The 19068-nt window shown below is 38.8% G+C and overlaps 1 protein-coding gene and 1 pseudogene across 2 annotated transcripts in view; both read left to right on the forward strand.

Moving 5' to 3' along the window:
• The window catches only part of HDAC8 (histone deacetylase 8), a 250574-nt gene that overhangs the window by 161257 nt on the left and 70249 nt on the right, over window positions 1–19068 (forward strand). The window lies entirely within an intron of this gene.
• LOC115849590 (eukaryotic translation initiation factor 1 pseudogene) lies at window positions 2541–3691 on the forward strand (annotated as a pseudogene).

The raw sequence follows: 19068 nt of genomic DNA on the forward strand, positions 1-19068 counted from the left end.
GAGTATAGGTTCCTGCATCAGTCTCCGTTCTAAAATTTTTGTTTGCATGGGCCTTGTACCCTCAGGGCCAAATAGAAATATAGGAAGAGGAAATGAGTAGATATAAGAATAACTTAATGCCATTTGGCAGCCACACATTTCTGGTATATTAAAATAAAGCCTTTCTTAACTGTCTCCTTTCATAGTTTGTATGACTTATTGCTACTGTAGCAAATTACCACGAACTTAGTAGCTTAAAACAGCACAAATTTATTCTCATACAGTTCTGGAGGTTAAAAGTCTAAAATGGGGCTTCCCTGGTGGCGCAGTGGTTGAGAGTCCGCCAGCCGATGTGGGGGACACGGGTTCATGCCCCTGTCCGGGAAGATCCCACATGCCGTGGAGCGGCTAGGCCCGTGAGCCATGGCCGCTGGGCCTGCGCGTCCGGAGCCTGTGCTCCGCAACAGGAGAGGCCACAGCAGTGAGAGGCCCACGTACCGCAAAAAAAAAAAAAAAAAAGTCTAAAATGGGTCACAGGACTATATTCCTTCTGGAGGTTCTAGGGAAGAATCTGTTTCGTTGCCTTTTCCAGCTTCTAGAGGTCTCCTGCATGCCTTGGTTCATGGTTCCTTCCTCCATCTTCAAAGTACATCACTCCAACCTCTGCTTCTGTCACCACATCACCTCTCTGACTGTGTATTTCCTGCTTTCCTGTTTCCCTTATGAAGATCCTTGTAATTACATTGAGTTCACCCATATAATCCAGGATAATCTCCCCATCTCAAGATTGTTAATCATGTCTGCAAAGTCCCTTTGGCCATGTAAATTAGCATATTCACAGATTCTGGGTATTACGACTTGCACATCTTCAGGGAGAAAGCATACAGACTAAGACACAGATTGACAAGGGTTTGTTCAAAGGTGTAACCTAGTTCTGAAGACACCACACACCCTGGAGACATGTGTAGATTCAAATGTTCTAGAGCAGCACTATCCAATAAAACTTTCACAATGATGGAAATGTTCTATATCTGCACTGACCAATACGGTAGCCACATGTGGTTATTGAGCACTTGAAATGTGGCTAGTGGGACGGATGAACTACATTTTTCATTTTATTTTATTTTATTTTCACTAATTTACATTTAACAGCCACATGTGGCTAAGTGGTTAGTATTGGACAACAGAGGCCTACAGCTGGGGGAAGGGACAGACAGTAAGGAAAATTTTTTTGTCTAAGTTTTAACTTTGAGTAGAATTTTTTTTTTAAATACCTCCCTGAGATTTTATGACACCTGGTTTGGAGATTGAATATATATTATGTGAATGGCACAAAAAAATCACAGGCCACGATTTTTAATTTAAAGTGGACCTAGGTTTGTGATGCCTCAAACACCAGGGAAAATCAAATTGAAAGCTTTCATGGGAGAACACTGTTACTCTCGGGCCACATGGAAATCCCACAGAGAGTTCTAACAAAGTCCTTCACAATCAAAAGTCACAATTTACACAAGAAAACCAACTTCCAGGAGGAAGCAGACAACAGGGAAAAAAAAAAGGTAAAACATAACTAGACCCACAAAGATCTTAGATATTTACATTATCGTATACAGGATATTAAATAGATATGTTAAATACATTTAAGGAAATAAAAAAGTACAGAGCAAGAGACTATCAAAAATGACCTGCTACCGCATAGCACAGGGAGATCAGCTCGGTGCTTTGTGACCACCTAGAGGGGTGGGATAGGGAGGGTGGGAGGGAGGGAGATGCAACAGGGAAGAGATATGGGGATATATGTATATGTATAACTGATTCACTTTGTTATAAAGCAGAAACTAACACACCATTGTAAAGCAATTATACTCCAATAAAGATGTTAAAAAAAAATGACCTGCTAGGTTTGAAAAAGAACTAAATAGAATACCTAGAAATGAAAAATATAATAATTGTTATTAAAAACCTTGATGAAGTTTTATGCATCAGTTGATGAGAAATTAGGAAACTGGAAAATACATCTGAAAAAATCACACAAAATTCAAAAAAGAGGTACAAAGAGATGGAAAATATGAGTGCTTAAGAGATATGGAGGATAAAGCAAAAAGGCCCAATATTAATCTCTTTAGAATTCTACAAAGAAATAATAGAAAAGGGGGAGAACCATTCAGATAAACCATAGCTGGAAAGTTTCCAGAATTTTGAAAAAACAAAAATCTGCAGGTTCGGGAAAACTAAGAAATTCCAGGCAAGATAAATAAAAAGAAATTAATATCTACATGCATCACAGTCAACTGCAGAACACCAGAGACAAAGATAAGATCTTAAAACAAGCTACAAGGAAAAGACTGATCACATACAAAAGAACAATTAGACCAATAGGTGACTTCTCAACAGCAACATTGGAAGCCGTATTAGAATATAATGTTGAAAGTGCTTCGAGAAAATAATTTTCATCTTAAAATTATATATACTGTGGCCCACTCACTGAGCCGCCACTGAGGACTCAGCAGCTTCCCCCTCGAGCCCCCTCGCTTCCTGACGCTCTGTCCCCCCCACCCGCCTTTTCCAGCTGCCACCTTCTGCAGGCCATTTCCACCGAGGAAAAGGAATCATATCGTATGTCCGCTATCCAGAACCTCCACTCTTTCGACCCCTTTGCTGATGCAAGTAAGGGTGATGATCTGCTTCCTGCTGGCACTGAGGATTATATCCATATAAGAATTCAACAGAGAAACAGCAGGAAGACCCTTACTACTGTCCAAGGGATCACTGATGATTACGATAAAAAGAAACTAGTGAAGGCGTTTAAGAAGAAATTTGCCTGCAATGGTACTGTACTTGAGCATCCAGAATATGGAGAAGTAATTCAGCTACAGGGTGACCAGAGCTAGAACATATGCCAGTTCCTCGTAGAGACTGGACTGGCTAAGGACAATCAGCTGAAGGTTCATAGGTTTTAAATGCTTCTGGCTCACTGAAGCTTACGTGAGGATTTCCTTGCAATGAGCAAAATTTTCCTTCTGTCCCTTGTCACAAGTTTAAAAACCTCACAGCTTGTATAATGTAACCATTTGGGGTCTGCTTTTAACTTGAACTAGTGTAACTCCTTCATGCAATAAACTGAAAAGAGCCAAAAAAATTATATATACTGTGAAACTGTCTTCAGAGAATAAAGGCAACATAAAGGCATTTTAATATAAAAAAAATTTAAAGCATTTACCACCAACATTTGTCACTGAATAAGGAAAATTATCCAAAAAAGAAGTTCCGAGATATACAAAAGAACTTTAAGTAGAAAACAAAAGTTAAACATGTGGGTAATATTAGTAATTTATAATTTGTGGGATTAAAAGAAGACAAAAAACACAGAATTTAAAGGCTTCACAATAGCAACTCATGTTGTTGAGGATTAGAGTCAAAACATTTTAGGGGTCCCTTCAAGAAGAGGGTACATATGTTAATTAACTCTAGGTTTTATTGAATTAAGTAAGCATGTTAGAATTTCAAAGATAGCCACTAAAAGAAGAGAAAAAGAATGAATATCTTCCAAAGTAATAGAAGTGGAAAAGTGGAACAAGAAAAAATCAATTGATTCAAAAGAGGAAAAAACACAGCAAAAATGGAACTCATGGAATAAAATAAGACAATATAAATAAATCCAAATATACAGTCTTTTTCTTAAAATACAGTTTTGGAAATTTAAAAACACTTTTAAATAACTCTTTAGGTCAAAGAAGAAATCTTAATGGAAATTAGAAAATGTTTAGAAATGAGCTTGTATGTTGCAACTAAAGTGGTGGTTACAGGGCTGTTTATAGCCTTAGGAGAGTATATTAAAAAGGAAGAGGGAGTTCTGTGATGGCCAGGCTTTCACTGCCATGGCCGACGTTCGATCCCTGGTCAGGGAACTGAGATCCCACAAGCTGTTCAGTGCGACCAAAAAAAAAAAGGAAGAAAGGCTGAAAGTTAATGAGCTAAGCATTCAACTTAAGAAGTTAGATAATAAACAATAGAATAAGTCCAAAGAAAGCAGAAGGAAGGAAATAATAGACACAAAAGCAAAAATTATTAAAATATAAAACAAAGTAGAGAAGATCACCAAAGCCAAGAATAGCAAGAGTCTATGGCATTTGAGCCATGACTCACTCCCTTATCACAACTCCCCCCACCTCACCTCTGCTTTGCAGAATCTCTACCCCAAACTCACTACTCTGGGCAGATGCAGCCAAGAGGATGGAGGTTCCTTCCCCCTGCAGTACCCAGTCTGGGGTTATGATCTCACCAAGGGAAGGGCAGGCTGCTGGAATTTTTCATCTCTCCCAGCTCCATGTTGCAGAAACTCAAGTCCAAGCAGGCATGGTCAAGAAAACCAGATCTCTTTTCCTCCACCCAGCTCCCACTCTAACCTGGGCAAAACTTTTTGGCCAACCCAATATAAACCCTGAACTGTGATAGTAGCCTCCAAACCACAAAGATATCCAACAATAAATGTTAAAAATCTAACTGACTTGGGAGGCTTAAGCACAACCTTGACAATAAATGGCTTGTGCCAACCCAGGAGTAACCCCTAGGTAGTCAAGCAAAAAATTTAAAACAAGGGGAAAAAATCAGAGCAGGGACATCAAGCTTTATACTATAGAGAGGATAAACTTTACAATTTTCATTCAAGGTATCAAACAAATAACCAAGAAATTAAAAGCCACCAGCCTGGGGTGGGGTGGGGAATCAGTATCCCATAGTTCCTACCATATATTGTCTACAATGTTCAGATTTCAACAAAAAAATTATGAGAAAAGTAATTTTTTCCTGCCCCTCCTCCAAAAAACAGGAAAATATGACCCATACCCAGAAGGAAAAAAAAAGAAAAGAAAAGCAATAAAAATACTCTCTTTAAAGAGGCTCAAGTGGAGGATGTAGCAGACAGAGATTTCAAAACGATTGTTATAAGTATGCTCAAAGAACTAAAGGTTGCTTAAAAGAAGTAAAGGAATGTGTGATGGCAATGTCTCAATAAATATAAATTATCAATAAAGAAATCGAAATTAGGGCTTCCCTGGTGGCACAGTGGTTAAGAATCTGCCTGCCAATGCAGGGGACACGGGTTCAAGCCCTGGTCCAGGAAGATCCCACGTGCCACGGAGCAACTAAGCCCATGCACCACAACTACTGACCCTGCGCTGTAGAACCCATGAGCCACAACTACTGAAGCCTGTGCACCTAGAGCCTGTGCTCTGCAACAAGAAAAGCCACCACAATGAGAAGCCCATGCACCACAACAAAGAGTGGCCCCTGCTCACTGCAGCTAGAGAAAGCCCACACACAGTAACAAAGACCCAATGCAGCCAAAAATAAAATAAATAAATTTATTTTTTTAAAAAAGGAAAGAAATGGAAATTATAAAAAAGAACCAAATGTATATTCTGGAGTTGAAAAGTATAGAAACAAATGAAAAATTTGCTAGAAGGGGCTCTACAGTAGATTTGAGTTGGCAGAAGAAAGAATCAGTCCACTTGAGGATATAACAATAGATATTATGCAATCTGAAGAACAGAGAGGAAAACTGAAGATGAACAGAGCCTCAGCGAAATGTGGGATATAAATAAGTGCATCAATATATGAATAATTGGAGTACTAAAAAGAGAGGAGAGCATTAAAAGGACAGAAAAAGATATTCAAAAAGATTGCTGAAAACTCTTCAAATTTCTTATTTTCTCCTTTTTTTTTTTTTTCCTTATTTTGGCCACACTGCCTGCACGGCTCACAGGATCTTAGTTCCCTGACCAAGGATCAAACCTGGGCCCCAGCAGTGAAACCACAGAGTCCTAAACACTGGACCACCAGGGAATTCCAAAATTTCTCAAATTTGATTAAAAAAACTTCACACACCCAAGAAACTCAATTAATTCTAAGTAAACCCAAAGAGATCATACCCAGTATCATCATAGTAAAATGTTGAAAAACAAAAAGAAAATCTTGAAAGCAGGAAGAGAAAAAAAACACATCACATACAGGGGAACCCCCATAAGATTAACAGCTGACTTCCCATCAGAAGCAATGGAGTCAAGAAGGATGATATAGTCAGACTACTGACAGTTAAAAAAAAAACACCAAGAATCATATATCTGGCAAAAATGAAGGTGAATTAAAGACATTCGCAGATGGAAAAAAAAAACCAGAGAATTCATTGCTAGGATACCTTTCTTTTTTTTTTTGACTTAGTGTATTATTTATTTATTATTTTGGAGTATAATTGCTTTACAATGGTGTGTTAGTTTCTGCTTTATAACAAAGTGAATCAGTTATACATATACATATGTTCCCATATGTCTTCCCTCTTGCATCTCCCTCCCTCCCACCCTCCCTATCCCACCCCTCTAGGTGGTCATAAAGCACCGAGCTCATCTCCCTGTGCCATGCGGCTGCTTCCCACTAGCTATCTACCTTACGTTTGGTAGTGTATATATGTCCATGCCACTCTCACTTTGTCACAGCTTACCCTTCCCCCTCCCCATATCCTCAAGTCCATTCTCTAGTGAGGTGGATGGACCTAGAGCCTGTCATACAGAGTGAAGTAAGTCAGAAAGAGAAGAACAAATACTGTATGCTAACACATATATATGGAATCTAAGGGGAAAAAAAGGTCATGAAGAACCTAGGGGTAAGACGGGAATAGGGTACCTTTTTTTATGTATATTTTTATTATTTTGGCTGTGTTGGGTCTTTGTTTCTGTGCGAGGGCTTTCTCTAGTTGTGGCAAGCGGGAGCCACTCTTCATCGCTGTGCACGGGCCTCTCACTATCGCGGCTTCTCTTGTTGAGGAGCACAGGCTCCAGATGTGCGGGCTCAGTAGTTGTGGCTCACGGTCCCAGTTGCTCCATGGCATGTAGGATCTTCCCAGACCAGGGCTCGAACCCGTGTCCCCTGCATTGGCAGGCAGATTCTCAACCACTGCGCCACCAGGGAAGCCCAGATACCTTTCTTAAAAGAAATACTAAGTGAGGTTCTTCAGGCTGGAAGCACGTGATGTCAGACAATAATTTGAATGCACATGAAAAACAAGGAATGCTTATGAAGGTAATTATGTGGGTAATTAGAAAAGGCAGTGTAATTGCATATTTCTTCCCCTTTCCCCTCTTGACTGATTTAAAAATCAATTACATAAAGCAATATGAATATGATTGTATTATTGGGACTATAATATATAGAAACATAACATATTTGACAATAACAGCACAACAGAAGGGAATGGGAAGAAAGCTGTACTGAAATAAGGAAATGACAATAATGGTAATTCCAATCCACAGAAAGAAATGGAAAGAACCAGAAGAGTAAGAATGTTAGTGAACACTATAAATATATATTTATTCTCAGTCTTTATTTATTTATTTATTCGTTTATTTATTTATTGTATTTTGGCTGCACTGTGAAGCATGAGGGATGGTTCCCTGACCAGGGATCAAATCTGGACCTCTGCAGTATAAGGGCCAAATCCTAACCACTAGGCCATCAGGGAACTCCTCTCAGCCGTTTTAAAAGACATAAAATTATATAAAGTAATAATTACAGCCATATATTGTTGGATTTATTACATATATAAATATATATGTATGTATGACAATAATATCAAAAAGGGGGAGGTAATGAAGCTATATAAAATGTCTGTATTTCACTAGAACTAAGTCAGTATAAATCTGAAGTAGATTCTAATAAGATGTATATTATAAGCCCTAGAAAAACCACAATGAAAATAACTCAAAAATAAATAATTTTAAAATTCATTAAAGGAATTAAAATGTTACATGAGAAAATATCCACCTAATACTAAGTAAGATAACAAATATAGACATGTGACATATAGAAAACAAAAACCAAAATGGTGATGTAAATCCAAGCATATAAATAATAACAATAAATGTGACTGAATTAAACAATCCAATCAAAAGAAAGATATTATCAGACTGGATTTTAAAAAAAGACAAGGTCCAACAATATGCTGTCTACAGGAGGCACACTTTTCATCCAAAGGCACAAATAGGTTGAAAGTAAAAGGATCAAAAATGATATTCCATGCAAACAACAACCCTAAAAAGCTGGAGTGGCTAAACTAATATCAAAATATAGACTTTATAGGGAATTCCCTGGCTGTCCAGTGGTTAGGACTCCATGCTTCCACTGCAGGGGGCATGGGTTCAATCCCTGGTCAAGGAACTAAGATCCCACATGCCACACGATGTGGCCAAAAAAAAAAAAAAGGAAAAAAAATAGAGACTTTATAACAAAAAAAATTTACTAGAGATGAATAGGGACATTTCATAATGATAGAAGGGTCAATCCATCAGGAAGATACAATTATAAACGTATATGTACCTAACAACAGAGTCCCAAAATACATGAAACAATAATTGACAGACTGGACAGAGTGGAAGAGAGAAATAGACAAACAATAATAGTTTGAGAATTCAATGCCCACTTTCCATAATGGATAGAACAACTAGGCAGAAGATCAAGGGAATAGAAGACTTGACCTAAACTAGACCTGACATAGATCTATGAAACACTACACTGGAAAACAACAGGATAAACATTCTTCTCAAATGCACATGGAACAGTCTCCAGAATAGACCATAGGCTAGGCCATAGAGCGTAGATGGAGTGAAATCATACAAAGTATGTTTTCTGACCACAATGAGATGAAAGTAGAAATCAATAACAGGGAAATTTGAGAAATTCACAAATATGTGGAAATTAAAAAGCACATTCCTAAAATGACCAGTGGGTCATAGAAAAAACCACAAGGGAGGGACTTCCCTGGTGGCGCAGTGGTTGAGAATCCATGTGCCAATTCAGGGGACACAGGTTCAATCCCTGGTCCAGGAAGATCCCACATGCTGCAGAGCAACTAAGCCCATGCACCACAACTACTGAGCCTGTACTCTAGAGCCCATGAGCCACAACTACTGAGCCTGCGCACCACAACTACTGAAGCCCATGTGCCTAGAGCCTGTGCTCTGCAGCAAGAGAAGCCACCGCAATGAGAAGCCCGCGCACTACATCGAAGAGTAGCCCCCGCTCCCGCAACTAGAGGAAGCCCATGCACAGCAATGAAGACCCAACGCAGCCAAAAGAAAAATTTTATATTTAAAAAAAACCACAAAGGAAAACAGAAAATAATTTGTGATGAAGGAAAATGAAGAAACAACATACCAAAATGTATGAGATGTAGCTAAAGCAGTGCTCAGAGGGAAATTTGTGGCTATAAACACCTATGTTAAAAAGAAAGATCTCAACTCAATACCCAACCTTTCATCTTATGAAATCTGAGAAAGAAGAGCTAACTAAATCCAGAGCAAGGATAAGGAAGGAAATAACAAAGATTAGAGAGGGAATACATGAAAAAGAAAAAATAGAAAATCAATGAAACCAAAACTTGTTTTTTGAAAATGTCAACAAAATTGACAAGCTTTTAGCTAAAATGACTAAGAAAAAAGAAGTAAGACTCAAATAACTTAAATCAGAAATGAAAGTGGAAGCATTACTACCAATTTTACAGAAATAAAAAGGATTATACTACAACTCAATAGCAAAAAAATAAAATCCAATTTAAAAATGGGCAGAGGATCTGAACAGACATTTTTTCAAAGAAGACATACAGATGGCCAACAGATACATGAAAAGTTGCCCAACATCACTAATCATCAGGGAAATGCAAATCAAAACCACAATGAGATAACACCTCACACCTGTTAGAATGGCTATTACCAAAACAACTAATGTTGGAGAGGATGTAGAGAAAGGGGAACACTTATACACTGTTGGTTGGATTGTAAATTGGTGCAGCCATTATGGAAAGCCATAATGGAGATTCCTCAAGAAATTAAAAATAGAGCTACCATATGATCCAACAATTCCACTTCTGGGTATTTACCAAAAAAAATGAAAACACTAATTCAGAAAGATATATACACCCCCATGTTCACTGCAGCATTATTTACAATAGCCAAGATATAGAAACAACCCAAATGTTCATCAGTGGATGAAGATGTGGTATATACAGTCATCCCTCAGTCTCCTTAGGGGATTGGTTCCAGGACACCCCACAGGTACAAAAATCCACGAATGCTCAAATCCCTTATATAAAAAGGCATAATATTTGCATATAACCTATGCACATCCTCCTGTATACTTTAAATCATTTTTAGATTACTTGTAATACCTAATACAGTGTCAATGCTATGTAAATAGTTGCTAGCATGCAGCAAATTCAAGTTTTGCTTTTTGGAACTTTATGGAATAAAAATATTTCTAATATTTTTGAGCCATGGTTGGTTGAATCTGTGGATGTGGAACCCAGTGATACAGAGGGCTGACTGTGTATACAATGGAGTACTATTCCACCATAAAGAGCAGGAAATCTTGCCATTTGTGACACCCTGGACGGGCCTGGAGGGCATTGTGCTAAGTGAAATAAGTCATAGAAAGACAAATATCACATGATCTCATATGTGGAATCTAAAAAACAAAAACAAACAAAAAATAACCAAGCTCATAGATACAGAGAACAAATTGCTGCTTGCCAGAGGAGGGGGCTGGGGGATTGGCATAGATGAAATGGGTGAGGAGAGTGAAAAAGTACAAATTTCCAGTTATAAAATAAGTCATGAGGCTGTAAAGTATAGCATGATGACTATAATTAATAACACTGTATTGCATATTTGAAAGTTGCTAAGAAAGTAGGTCTTAAAAGTCCTCACTGCAGGAAAAAAATGTTGTAACTATGTTAAAAAAAAGGGTTATAAGAGGAATACTATGAATAATTTTATGCCAGCAAATTATATAATGTAGATGAAATAGGAAAATTCCTATAAAGGTACAAACTGCCAAAACTTAAGATTCAAGAAGAAATAGAAAATCTGCATAGACCTGTATCAATTAAACAGATTGGATTAGTAATCAAAAACTTCCCACCAAAGAGAGGTCCAGGACCAGATGGCTTCACTGGTAAATTCTACCAAATGTTTAAAGAAGAATCAAAAGCAATCCTTCCAAACTCTTCCAAAAAATAGAAAATAAGGGAACATTTCCTAACAATTTTATGAGGTCATAATTACTTCAGATTTCAAAACTTTTTACAAAGCGAAACTAATCAAAACAGTGTGGTATTGACATAAGGGTAGAGATATAGATCAATGGAATAGAATTGAGAGTCCAGAAATAAACCCTCATATTTATGGTCAATTGATTTTTGGCAAGGGTGCCAAGAAAATCCAGTGGGGGAAAGAATAGTCTTTTCAGAAATGGTTGTCTACATGCAAAAGAATGAAGTTGGGCCTCTACCTAACAACATGTATAAAAAACTTAAAACACATCAAAGATGTAAATGTAGTGCTGAAACTATAAAACTCATAGAAAACGTTGGTGTAAATCTTCATGACCTTGTATTAGGCAATGGTTCCTTAGGTACAACACCAAGAACGTAAGCAACAAAAGGAAAAAAATAGATAAATTGGACTTCATCAAAATTAAATACATACATTGGAATTCATTGAAATTCCTTTCTGTTACTAGCAATATCTTCAAGTAAGTGGAAAGACAGCTCATAGAAGTAGAGAAAATATTTGCAAATCATATATCTGATATGGGACTTGTATCTAGAATATATAAAGAACTCTTACAACTCAATAATAAAAGACAAATAACAATTTAAAAATAGGCAGAGGATCTGAATAAACATTTCTCCAAAGAAGATATACAAATAACCAACAAGGACGTGAAAAGATGTCCAACAATATTAGTCGTCATGGAAATGTAAATCAAAAACACAATGAGATAACAATTTCCCACTCACTAGGATGGCTAGAATCAAAATGACAGATAACAATAAGTGGTAACAAGATGTGGAGAAATGGAACCCTCACACACTACCTACTAGTGGGAATGTAAAATGGTACAGCTGTTTTGGAAGACAGGCTGGTAGTTCTTCAAAAGCTAAAACATAGAGTTACATTATGACTCAGCAATTCCACTCCTGTACACTCAATGAAAACATATGTCCACACAAAAACTTGGACACAAATGTTCATAGCATTGTTCATATTGGCCCAAAAAGTAGAGACAACCCAGATGTCCATCAACTGATCAATATATAAGTAAAATGTTGTATAGTCATACAATGGAATATTATTTGTCAATAAAGAGGAATGAAGTACCTGAAGACCACAAATTCTATGATTCCATTCATATGAAATGTCCAGAATAGGCAAATGTATAGAGACAAAAAGTAGATTAGTGGTTGCCTAGGGCAACATGAAGTGAGGGGATGGAGAATGACTGCTAATGAGTACTGTTTTCTTTTAGGGGGAACAAAAATATTATAAAAGTAGATTGTAGTGATGGTCACACCACTCATGAATACACTAAAATATATTGAATTATATACTATGAATAGTTAAATTGTATGGTATGTAGATTACATCTCAATAAAGCTGTTTCTTAAAGAGATAATGGTGGTTTGAACTAGTGTGGTATCAGTGTAGATTGTGCGGAGTGATAAGAATCTGTATATATTTTGAAGGTAGAGGAGGATTTTCTGACATATTGTGAGTGCTGTGAGAGAAAGCAAGGGCTCAAAGATTTTGCTCTGAGCAACTGGAATGATGGAGTGAGCAACTGAGAGAGAGACTGTGGGAAGCTCAGTTTCGGGTAATAAGAGTTCAGTTTGGACATGTTGAGTTGGAGATGTCAAGCAGGAGGAAGGAATATATATATTCCTTCCTTACACACACACACACACACACACACATACACACACGCACACACACACACACGCATGATAGCTCCAGAGAGTGAGTTGAACTAGCATTGCAAAATAGGGTGTTAGCATATGGATAGAATTTAAAACCATGAGAATGGATGTGATCACCAAGGGAGTGTGGATAGCTAGTGAAGAGAAGAGGTCTAAGGACTGGCCCCTGGAACAGTCCAACATTAAAATGTTGGGGAAATGAGGAAGAACCAGCAAAGAAGACTGAGAGGGAATAACCAGTGAGGTAAGAGGAAAATCAAAAGTGTGTGCTGTCCTGGAAGCCAAGTGAAGAAGTGTTTTGAGGAGGAGGGAGTGACCAACTATGTCATATGCTGCTGAGAAATCAAATGAGATGAGGACTGAGATGTGACCATTGGGACTTAGTAGCTGTGTAGTCATGGGTGACTTTGCCAGGAACAATTTTGATGTAACTAAGTGAAAAAGTCTGATTGGGATACATTTAAGAGAGAATATAAGGAGATAAGTCATTTCTATAAACCAACAACAAGAATCAAAACTGCAATTTTTAAAAAGATACTGTAGCAATAAAAATATAAGGTATCTATGTAGAAAATCTAACAAAGGATGTGTCAGAGATCCTCTATGGAGAAAATTATAAAACTATATTGAAATAGAGAGCCATGTTCTGTACAGGTAGGGCTAATCAATATTGTAAAGATATCCTTTTCCCTGAGTCAATCATAGTATAATTCCAATCAAAATCCCAATAGGGTTTTTCATGGAATGTGACAAGTTGGTTCTACAATTTATATGGGAGTGCAAAGAAAAGCCAAGGCATTCTTGCAGAACAAGGTAGAAAAACTTACTCTCTCAGATATTAAGATTTATCATACAGCTATAGTACTTAAGAGTGTAAGTAAAGAGGTTTGACAAATAGGCCAATGGAACAGAATAAAAAACTCAAAAATAGACTTATACCTGTTTGAAAATTTGATGTATGACAGGTAGCATTGCAGATCAGTGGGGGAAATGATTAATTCTATAATAACTAGTGTTGGGAAAATTGGTTAGCCATAAAGAAGTAATAAAATTAGATTCCCATCTCACATCAAACACAAAAATCAATTCTGGGTATACTAAATACTTTAAACTTTTAGAAGAAAATATAATTCAGAGGTTCTCAACTGGTAGTACCTCCACCCAGGGAACATTTGAAAATGTATGGGAGTGTTTGGGATTGTTATAATGACAGGAATAGTGCTAAAGGCATTTGGTACCCAGGGTCCAGGGATGCTAAAGTGTCCTGCAATGTAAGAGCCAGCCCCACATAAAGAATAAGTGCCCTGCCCCAAATGCCAGTAAACTCTTGGTCACAAAGAAACATGATAGGAGAAATTTTCTGTGATATTGGGATAGGGGAGAATTTCTTTAAAGAAATACAAAAAGCACCAACCATAAAGGGAGAAAGTAATAAATTCAGTGACATTAAAATGAAGTGCCTCTTTTCACCAAAAAACCCCAGAAAGTGAAAAGGCACAACGTGGAACACCATATTTAGTGCTCATATAACTGACAATGTCTTAGTATTTGAAATATACAAATTTCATATACCAATACATAAGAAAGAAAATCTGGAAGAAAAATGAGCAAAAGATATAAACAAGCCTTTCACAGAGGAGGATATCTGAATGCCAAGAGACATGAAAAGGTGCTCAACCTCATTAGTAATCAGGGAAATGCAAAATAAAACCACAAGGAATTAACACAACATTGTAAGTCAACTATACTTCAATAAAAAAAAAAAAAAGGAATGACCAAAAAAGAACATCATGAAATTCCATTTTGATCCACCAGATTGCAAAAAATGATGTAAGTTAAATAATCCTAAGTGTTAATGAGGATGTGGAGCCGTTAGTGAGGATGTGGAACACTTACACTTCTGGTGGGAGTGTGTATTGAAAGACCTCTTCGGGAAACAATTTGGCATTATCTAACAAATTTTAACATGTGTGTACTTTACAACTGACTGATTCCACTCCTAGAAACAGACCTTAGAGAAACTTGGGCAAGTGTACTCTAAAGAAAGTTTATAGCAATGTTTAGAATAGGAAAAAAAAAAAACTAGAAACAACAGATGTTCATCAACAGTAGTGTGTCTCTCTTGTAGTAGACTTAACGGTGAAATACTAGGCAGCAATGAAAAGGAATAAAACACCACTGCAGATAACCATGGGAGAGGTTCTCAGGCACAATTCTGAGCAAAAACAAATTGCAAAAAAATTTAGCATGATACCAATATTTACAGTTTGAAAGCAAGCAAAACTAAAGAGTTTGTTGCTTAGGGATACCCGTATATGTAGGAAGACGATGAAGAAATGCAAGGGAGTGACTTAAGTTCATGACCGTGGGTACCTCTGGGAGAAAGGCAGGGTGATGGGCTGCAGAGGAGCCTGCAGGGAGCCGCAGTGGCGCTGGTAATGTTCTGTTAAGGCAGATGGTGGGCTCACAGGTGTTGATTCTATTATTATGCTTCATGATTTATATATTAAGTATATTTCAGGTAGAAATTACATACAAATATGATTTACATATATTAAGCATTTTGTGTATATATCAATTGCATCATTTCTTTAAATGAAGGCTGGAGAAGGAGGGGATTCTCCCGCTCCTTCTGAAACTTTCAGGCTACAAGCTGCAGAAGAGAAAAAAACTCTTTTAAGCAGTTGCCTCTGTTCACAGCAGCAGTGTTGCCTTTGGGGGCACAGTGCTCCCCGGTCTCCTCGTCCTGCGGGCCTTGGAACCAAAGGTAGGCTGCAAATGGCAGGATGGCCCTTTCCCAGCTGGGTCAGGAGTACAGGAATAAGCACTCCCTCTCTCATAATTAAGGCTGTGCTCAGTCACCGGGCCTGCCAACATTGTCATGGGATAGCAATTGAAACAGCCAGGAGGAAAACACACAGACTTTGCCAAGGCAGATGCATTTGAGGGTCTCTGAAGGTGGGGGTGGGAGAGCAGACAGGAAACATGGAGCCAGTAGAGAGAGGTCAGGCTGCTTTCAATGGCTCGTGTGACCCTGGGCAATTCACTTCCCTTCTCCAGGCTCCAATTCCTCCCCAGTCTTCTTCGGGGTTTAACTGGAACATACTTTATAAAGTTGCTTCCAGCCCGAACACCCAAGGATTCCAATTCTAAGGCCACTTGAGGGGAAAACGTTTGCACATTTACACTCCTAGTCTCCAGATTGGTGAATAATTAAGCTTCTCTCTATTGATCAGAGCTGCTGACAGTAGTGCTGAGTTGCCTGTCTGATAGTGTGGAAAAACAAACCCACGTGCAGCTACAAATGGCCATTCTGGAGTAAGAAACTCCCATTTACACAATTAGCCTTGAGAATATAAATAGAAGTAGAAGCAAAACTGTCCCCAAGCCTGTGCAAGCCTGTCCTCCCTCCTCCAGACTGCCTTTGACAACAGAGGTTTCTGTCTCTTCGTTCACAGCCTTCCTTTGGCATTCTTCCCCACATGCATGTTTTGAGGGGGGAAAAAACTCCCGTCTTTGTCTTTATCAAGTTTTCCCCACTTAACCTCCCTTACCTCTACGTTTTTCCTCGTTTTAAACCAACCACCATCTCTACCAGAAGAGACTTGTATGAGTAAAATGAGCTTTGTCATTTGGAGGTTGGACTAAGGGTTAAATTAAAGAGACAGCTGTCTATACAACTGGCTAGAATGAGGGGAGGGCTCGGCCGCATTTGTGCCAGCTGCTTCTTACTTTTATTCCTTCCTGCTGTTTGTCTCCCTTCCACCCCTCTGGCCAGGGCTGCTGAGCAGCAAGCCTCCCCGAGCTACTGGGAAGTTTCAAGTAGTGAGCTGGGGCTAAGGGGACCTAACGTCCTCCTGTCATAACTTCCCCTAGACAAAAGATGTTTAGGTCTCAAACTTGGAACTGAAAAGGAAATTGAAAATGTACAAGCCACTTTTCCATCCCTTGTAGATAATCACCTTCCCCTCCTTCAAAATCTTCTAGGCTTGTTTAAAGCCATCTTTTGCTCTTAGCGCTTTTTTCTTTCCCTTGAACTGTAGTTTTTTTGTTTTGTTTTTCTTAGCAGCACTTTTGAGGAACTGCTTTTCTAAAGGAAAGAGAGACTATGTGTTACTCTGGGTGAGTCACTGTTCTTTTAGTCAATGCTGGTGAGAATCTCAAAGATTAACGAAGATTGCCAAGGGTGGCTGCAGTCCAGCACCCAAACGCTCACATAATTTGCCCCTCTTTCCATTTTAGGGTGAAAATAATCATGGACAAGAGGGGGAGGGGATTTATGTGAATAAATAAGATACTGTTTTACAGCCAAGGCAACATTTCAGATTCTCAGCTGGCAGAAGAATTCTTGAGGCTGATCTGTAGTAAAAGCATGAGCAAACTGCTAAATGGAATGCAAAGAGAACCCTGGGCTTAATCTCCGTTCCAGTCAGTCTACAGAGGAGTCTCAGAGCAGTACTATTCCTGGAAGGCAAAGTGCTTACCCACACACTGCCCCACCCCCAGCGTGAGAAATCTAGGGCCTCCAGGACTGTGCCAGCACCCTGGCTCTTATTTCTGCAGTCCAGTTGCTTTGGTGAAATAGGAGTGTACACTGCCTCTCCATGAAAGGACCACTCTGAAAGCGATTTATAAACTGTAAAGTACCAGGGGACGTCAGGTGGCCCTGTCACTCACCCATTCTCTTGTATACTGCACTCCTTCAGTTGTCTTTTCTCATTATTGGACAAAAACCCCAGAATTTTGTGGTGAGAGGTCAGGCCCTGCATATAATCAATCATGCACAAGTCCCAAGGCATAGAAGCATAAATAGGCCTTAATTCTGGATTTCCTAGTCTACACATGGAGAGCATTTGCCAGCCAGCAACCTCACAAAGACGTCATAGAATGGTCAAGGAATGACCCTAAGAAAGCTTTTGGTGGGGAGATAGCTTTAAAGCTTCTTGAAGGAAAAACTCTCAATTTCAAGATGCTATTATTACTCCTGCATTGAAGTAAAAGCCCTGGTGTTCATATAGCCTTTGATTCCAATGTCAAATATCTGATGACTCCTCACAACTTTGCTTTGAGGTGGAGAGAAGGCAGTCGTGCCGTGGTCGCTGTCTCCAGTGGGAGGCTCTGCCCACAGTGACCAGATGGTAAGATCAAAGAGCCAAGGCCCATCCACTTCATGGACTGGTGACTCCTTGGACTGTATTAAAGGACTTCCATCTCTGGCTAGAACCTCACCCAGACTCTATATTTAGTAAACAAAGGAACTTGAAATTTGTAATAAAATTAAATTAAAAAACAAGAACTTTATCATTCCATTCACCCATCTGCCCATTGTTTATTTTGAGTGTGTACTTAACAGCACTTTCCAGAACAGAGTAATCCCTATGTAGAGACAAAGATGGCTCTAATACCAGGGCAGTGGTGTGGGGGGGGGGGAGGAAGGTTGCATTCCTTCCCTCCCCATCCTCCTTTTCCCAGAGCCCATCCAGCTGACAGGTGCCAGAAGGGAAGAAATGTTAGCAAATGTTAGTTTCCAGCCCCAAAGAAGCTGTCACAAAAAGGAGACAGAACAAGGCAGCCTATAAAATCCTTCAACTGAGGGATGTAGCGAGACCTATCTAATTACACAAGATTAGAAACGGTTTAACTTGTTGAGAATGTGCTACATGTGAAATGAAATAAAATGACACCTCTGGCACCCTGTAATGATACTGTGTTGGGAGGAAAGCACAAAGGGTTTGTTCACGCTATATCAGTAACACCAGTTTTTCTCATCCAACATTTTCGACACATCTGGTTTTCATATGGTGGTCTAAGTGAAGTAAGTTAACTTTTCACCCACTGTTCTGGCCCTCCTTTTCTTTCTTCACTGTACACTTCCATTTGTGTTGGCATTGTCCGTCTCTCACCCATCCCTCCCCAAGCTAACAGACGTGGAAGAGGATTATGCTGAGAAACTTGGCTTATCTCTGGGCTTTTGATTATTTTACTGTTCAAACAGTGCTAACACAGATTTGAAAGCAAGACTGGTCTTTGTTCCAGCTAAATACAACAGAGTTTAGCTTTGGCTTTCTACTTAATATGTTCAACTACCAATGCTGAATAAGAACTCCCTAAGTAATCAATGAGTCACAAAACCTCCTGATTTTCAAAATTAGGGAAAGATGATCTCAATTTTTTTTTTTTTTTTGGCCATGCCGTGTGGCATACAGTATCTTAGTTCCCTGACCAGGGGTGGAAACCGTGCCCCCTGCAGTGGAAGCACAGAGTCCTAACCACTGGACTGCCAGGGA

The sequence above is a fragment of the Globicephala melas genome, chromosome X (genome assembly GCF_963455315.2).
Source record: "Globicephala melas chromosome X, mGloMel1.2, whole genome shotgun sequence".
Classification (NCBI taxonomy): Eukaryota; Metazoa; Chordata; class Mammalia; order Artiodactyla; family Delphinidae; genus Globicephala; species Globicephala melas.